Source organism: Scophthalmus maximus, chromosome 17, assembly GCF_022379125.1.
Source record: "Scophthalmus maximus strain ysfricsl-2021 chromosome 17, ASM2237912v1, whole genome shotgun sequence".
NCBI classification, from domain to species: Eukaryota; Metazoa; Chordata; class Actinopteri; order Pleuronectiformes; family Scophthalmidae; genus Scophthalmus; species Scophthalmus maximus.
Window position 1 is genome coordinate 638731 of NC_061531.1, and position 6190 is coordinate 644920.

Consider the following 6190-nt stretch of genomic DNA (forward strand, 5'->3'; position numbering starts at 1 on the left):
GTGAAGTGGACAGGTCTGGGAGCTTGACTGCTCTCCCTAGACCAAACTGTGCTAAGGCAGATTCCCCCAGCTCATGGGCCCAACTCTTCTGTCACAAGAAATGGATGAGAGAGGCGAGGACTGTGCCGCAGCTCATGTCAGCCTTGACAGGGACACGGAACGATGATGATGTTGCAGAGTCTGCGGACTGCAAGCTCAAATTGTGTCCAGCGCAGACATGTGTAAGTGAGCTGCTGCCAAGCAAAACCTTATGAGGCCCAGTTGGACAACAAGAAACTGCCAAAGGCGAACAACACAGGGAGGCTTGTGCTACTTATTGTCCCAGAGCTACTCGATGATATAGCAGTCTATCTATCACAGTCTAGCCTCACTAACAAGTGCTACAACGCAGCAGGCCTATCGGCTGGAGCCCTCAATGCCTCCTCTATGCTGATGGCTTATGAATCTGAGCTAGAAGAGGACATGACCACTAAACCAGATACCGCCCTGAGGGAAGAAATATGTGTTATTATTGACCACGCCCTCCGTCTCCACAAAGTGGCCATACAAGCTACAGGGAGAGCCATTGGCCTAATGGTTTTTCAGGAGAGGGCCCGCTGGCTTGGGCTCACCAACCTGACAACCGAGGAAAAGGAGGAGCTCCTCAACACTCCTGTCGTCCCTCAGGGTCTCTTTTCGGAGCAGCTCTTACCACCATGCAGAAGAGATGTGAGGAGAAGGAGAGAGATGATGAGGCACTGAAACTTTGCCTGCCGAGGAGGCATGCCACATTGTGCTGCTCCTGCGGCACCATGCCAGTCTTACGCACAAACGCTCTCTCACCCGGCCCATGCTTTTAGGATCCCCAAAGTCCCTAAAGCTCAGGTCCAAAGAACTTTGGTTCTTGGTTTGTAATCGGTGAAAGCAACTCACGTGCCAGGCATTCTGAACTGCGGGGTGGATTTGTTATCCAGGGGCAGTCCACTCTTTGCAGACAAGCGACTTCAACCCAAAGTGGTGAAACAGATTTGGTTGCATTTCAGTCAGGTGACCGTGGACGTTTATGCATCTGTGGAGAATGCTCATTGTCCACTGTTCTTCTCTCTGTGTGATCAGAGGGGTTCATTGGGGGGTGGATGCGCCAGCACACAAGGTGCCAAAAGCTCTTCTTTTCGTTTTTCTACCAATAGCTCTCATTTCCCCGACTCTTGCCAGAGTGAGGTAGGGAGACCTGTCTATGATCTTGGTAGCTCCATTTTTCAACTTCTGTCCAGCCCGCCATTGCCATTACCACTACGCAGGGAGCTGCTGTCTCAGGCGTGGGGGGAAATATTCCACCCCTACCCAGAGAGGCTCGCTCTTTGGGCTTGGCCCGTGAGTGGTTCAACCTAAATACAGTGGGACTACCTCACTGCCTCTTCAACAAGATCATATGATGAAGTGGTGTCTGTTTGTACAAGTTATTCCATATGTGTGTTCTGTGGCAGTAATCCTGTCATTTTTACAGGACCTTATTGATAACTGTCAAGGTGTACCTGGCAGCTATTTAACCCATGTTGGTCCTGTGTATTTCCCATGGATAGTGGGGGATAGTGCCCTGGCCTATGCTGGCAAGGGTCTTCACAGCCTCCTGTGGGCTTACGTGCACATTCCACTAGGGGCCTAGCGACCTTGTTGGCTCTGCTTAAGCGGGTTTCTATTCAGGAGTTGTGTTCAGCTGTATGCCTGGCCTCACCCCACACATTTGCAAGGTTTTATAGGTTGGATGTGACAGCGTCAACTCTGGCCGATGCAGTCCTCTGTGCAGACTCTTCTTTGTTACAGGCATGTCTGCCAATCAGGGAGTCAGTAGGTTTTCCTATAGTGTGACATGAAATGAATGCTATGAAAGAGATCTTTGTTCTCTGGTTAGCATGATTGAGTGTCTCACCAGACCGACCTCTTGCTGCAGAAGCGATGTCCTATATAAGCGCTATGTCAGCCTATTATATAGGAGGAAGGTCCCATTCCCTCCTGACATAGGCGGCACCAGTTCCAGCCAATGAAGGCTGGCGTAATGTTATTTTTGCTATCTCATGCTAATCAGAGAACCGGGGTTATATCCATAACATTAAAGGCAGGGTAGGCAATTTTGAAAATGTCCTGCAATGTCCCACTCGCTTCCTTCCGCCCCTTTGTCCAAAGCCACTCCCTTCACAACACACAAACGTGCACTGCTCGAGCGGAGCACAACATCTCTAACTGACTGTTCGTTAGAGAACAGTCAGTTAGACTGACTGTTCAAGTAAGAAAACACCTGACATTATCATAATATAAACGTAAACAATGAACATGGCTATTGTTGTTGAGCACATCTGTCAAGCTAACATTTTCGTGCTGAAAATAGAGTTCTGATGCAGTAAGTTGTTGCTGGCTAGCAAGCAACAGGCTGCTGCAGGCGAAGCTAAAACATAAACAAGGTTAGGAGTAATACACAGCCAAAGCTTGTTATGAGTTTGTATTTTTAAACTTCAGCGATGAAACAGCTGCAGCACCTTAGTAGCTTTCTGCCCTTTTTTCTATTACTATGTATGACACAATGAAGGTGAATTTAATATCTGGCTCATAACATGTTGTTAGGCACGTCAGAGCTTCCACGATGAGTGTTGTTGGCTCAGACTATGAGTTTACTCCACACTCTGTTCAATATATCTAATCATACATCAAATAATTTATCATGTATCTAATCTAATCATGTGTTACTGTACAAGCCAGAATTCAAAGACTGGGCTTGGAGAAGTGACAAGTTCACTTACTACACCTGACATCAGCAGATGCTCCTCCACCGGGGCGGGCCGTTGCAGGTCAACCTACTTGTGTCTACTAGAACTGCCCACAGACATGGATAGAAAGTGCTGTGGGCAACTTCATGACTCCTGTGTCCAGGCTGCCACATATGGAGGTTTACATTTTTTTCGAGGAATTTTTTTAAGTCGCCAAGAGGCAGAGTAGTTGCATGCGCTGCAAATGGTGTCGAAAGCAATTTGTTGCAGCAAATTTAATTATACATTACACTACATTATACAGCAGCAGTTGCATAATGTTCTACAGTACACTTGTCATGTTCAACTTCTCACAGAAAATAAATAATACTTAAACCAACTTTGGTTTAAATGTTATGATATCTTTACATCTCACCGTGGAATATATCGATCAAGATGAAAAAAATTATCGAGATAAGAATTTTTTCCATATCACCCAGGCTTAGCGTGAGTACTGTGAGCTGTCTTGACAAGCTCGCCTCATCTCCCCTTCTTAAGGCTTAAAGTCAGATATTTCTCAAAAGAGAAGCAACAAAGTTTCTCCAGTGACAATGACTTATTTCATTATGTTGCTGGTGTTACCCCTCTAGCGGTAATAAAATAACAGTTGAATCACTAAGCATCTTTTCATGTCATCATATCTTTAATTTTTTAACCAAATTATAGAGAGTAGAATCGATAAGAGTATCGTTAAGCAGTATGGGTATCGATATCAATATAATCCTAACGATACCCATCCCTAGTCAGGAAACCTGTTTATTTTTTGGAATATCATACAACATAACATATATATATATATATATATATATATATATATATATATATATATATATATATATATATATATATATATATATATATATATATATATATAACAATATTAGTATAAACAACATATGTACAAAAAAGGAATAAAAACTCTGCACAGGGTTTCCTAGCTCTTTAGTGTCAAAGTAGGTCTGTCGGCTGACAGGTCAGGCTGTGGTCCTGTAGAAAGAATAAACCAACATTACTGTCAATGACTGAAAACACTACAGCAGCATTATCTGCAGTGACAAACAGTTTTCTGGGTCACCATTTGTGGGAGCCAAGTATAATTGTTTTAGTGATTTGTTGGTGGACCAGCCACATTTTGATATGGATACATAACAAGAAGTTCTAAGGTTCAGAATCTTAAATTTTTTTTTTTTAAAACAACTCACATGACATAAATGTTTACACAACATTGCCATATGGATTTTCAACTAGCTTTTGTACATGTATGTTACCACTTCATGCTCAACCTACAGTATCATAAGGCGACTCACCTGCTCCTCTGCTGATTTGCTTCTCTAGCTGTTGACGGGGATCGTCTGGTCTCGTTGCTCTGATCCGGGGTCTGACAACCTTCATGTGTGTAAAACCTTCATGTCCTGGACTTTTTCATCTAGTACTTGCCATACCTGTTAAAAGAGAAAGAAGGTCAACTTAGTGACATGTTCATTTTACCTTACATTGAACAGTACTTTTCATTTAATTTCCTGCCGTCGTCCGGACTGTAGTCGGGAGGCAGGGAGACGGTTTCTCTAGGGCCGAGGGTCTGCAACGCTCCGGGACCTGCCTCTCGGGAACTGCCCAACAACGTTATGAAAAACACATGGAGACTTCTTGATGGAACTTGAGGCGTCCACACACACACACCTGAATGCTACGTCCTGTTCAAAGCGGCTATAGATAAACAATCCAACGACATTTGCTCAAAACTACAGTGACGACACCTGGGCGAACACACACAGGCAGCGTTCACTGTAGATGCACACAAGATAACGTAGCATTAGCTAACTTACCTAGTGTCCTCCAGTGAAGCTAACTTGGCCCTAGCTAATACACACACCAGCTATCTAACAGTTATGTTGGTTACACAGTTCAACAAATTAACCGCTCTCACACATAACAAAGCAGAAAATTACATTTCACCTTTTCTCCTCCCTGAGTTGACACCAGCTTTGAAGAGCAACACCGATGTTTACTCCTTGTAGTATCCAACCTCTTTTAGACAGATTTTTTTCGGTTTCAGTGTCAGATCATTCAATGTATTTATTGCTATCGGTATTGTGCAAATTTCCCTGCACTAGAGCACCATTGCGTCATTCCATATGCGCATGGCACAAGCTCAGTCAGAGTTTCCACGACAGGCAGATGGACATTTGTCAAGGCTGAACGTGTCGCATCATGATCATAAGTTGTGCGTGAATGAAACTATAACCATAACATGACATAACACTACAGAAAAAATAAAGATGGTTCACTGAACTCCTGGATTACTGCAGTCTTTCTGACAGAGGACTTAGGCCAGATTCGTATACACCCAGCAAATCAATATAACTTTCATAGGTATGTTACCAGAGTTTCAAGTATTATTATCCTATAACCTCTTGACACAAATAAACAATGTCCTTTGTCCATAAAACAACAGATCATAACTCTGTATTTCACTCTATTGAAACTACATCTGCTCATTTAATGATGCAGTTCTCTAATGCTTCATATTCATGCAGTCGCCATTTTGGTGTATTAAACCACTACATTTTTCTAGTTTGGCATTAAATCACAAACATTTCACACAAATAATAACCAGGAAATACATTCTTGCATGAAAAATGCTTCATAACTGAAAGTGCATAACAAACTAAGTGCATTTAGTGACTTCACGTCTTCCCACTGCTTTAGGTTAGCTTTCACCACACCATCCCACACTACACAAGCCCACTAGCATTGGGAAATTAGCATACAGCCCTTTATCACTTATACAATTCTCTCACAACTGCTTATTGGAACAACGGGAGCAACAATATCATCAGATTCATGTTTAACTCTTAAAATCTATTAAGTATATTTCCTTTAGACATTTACCGACCTGTGATAATAAACAGAAGAGACACACGTTGTGCTGGTGTTAACTTCACGGCAGGAGGATTTATTCTTCCTCGTTGAGCGCCAGCTTCTTCTTCTTCTTCTGGCTTTCCGGCATACTAGATGCCTTGTGGCACATTGCTGCCTCTCCCAGATCAGTTTAGGTACTATTTCCAGGTATCATCATTTTCAGAGGGGAAATCCTGTGGCACAGATAAAACCCATTTGATGCTCTCAAAGTCACATTCTGTATTTCTATGTACCATAATGCAGTATATAACTGTTCTCTTTGATATTTATATTTCTGACAATCCAAAAGTATATGTTGAATAATTTGTTGCTGTTTGCAGGTTCCACAAAGTCCATCCACATGCTTGTCCATCTTTGCTAGATCCCAAGCAAGTCCACAATGTCCAAGTCTCAGCCTTGTCATTATTACGGAGTATCTTCTATCTTTGCCCAGGTAGCACTGTTCTGCCTGTACCCTGTCCTGAATTGAAAAAAAATGACGTCCCCTT

The 6190-nt window shown here is 42.9% G+C and overlaps 1 long non-coding RNA gene across 1 annotated transcript; it reads right to left on the reverse strand.

Moving 5' to 3' along the window:
* Nucleotides 1-3639: 3639 nt before the first annotated feature.
* Nucleotides 3640-5766, reverse strand: LOC118289247. Its single transcript, XR_004786036.1, has 3 exons — nucleotides 5677-5766; nucleotides 4088-4222; nucleotides 3640-3767 (listed from the first exon to the last, which is right to left on the reverse strand). It is a non-coding gene; the product is annotated as an uncharacterized LOC118289247 (long non-coding RNA).
* Nucleotides 5767-6190: the final 424 nt, after the last annotated feature.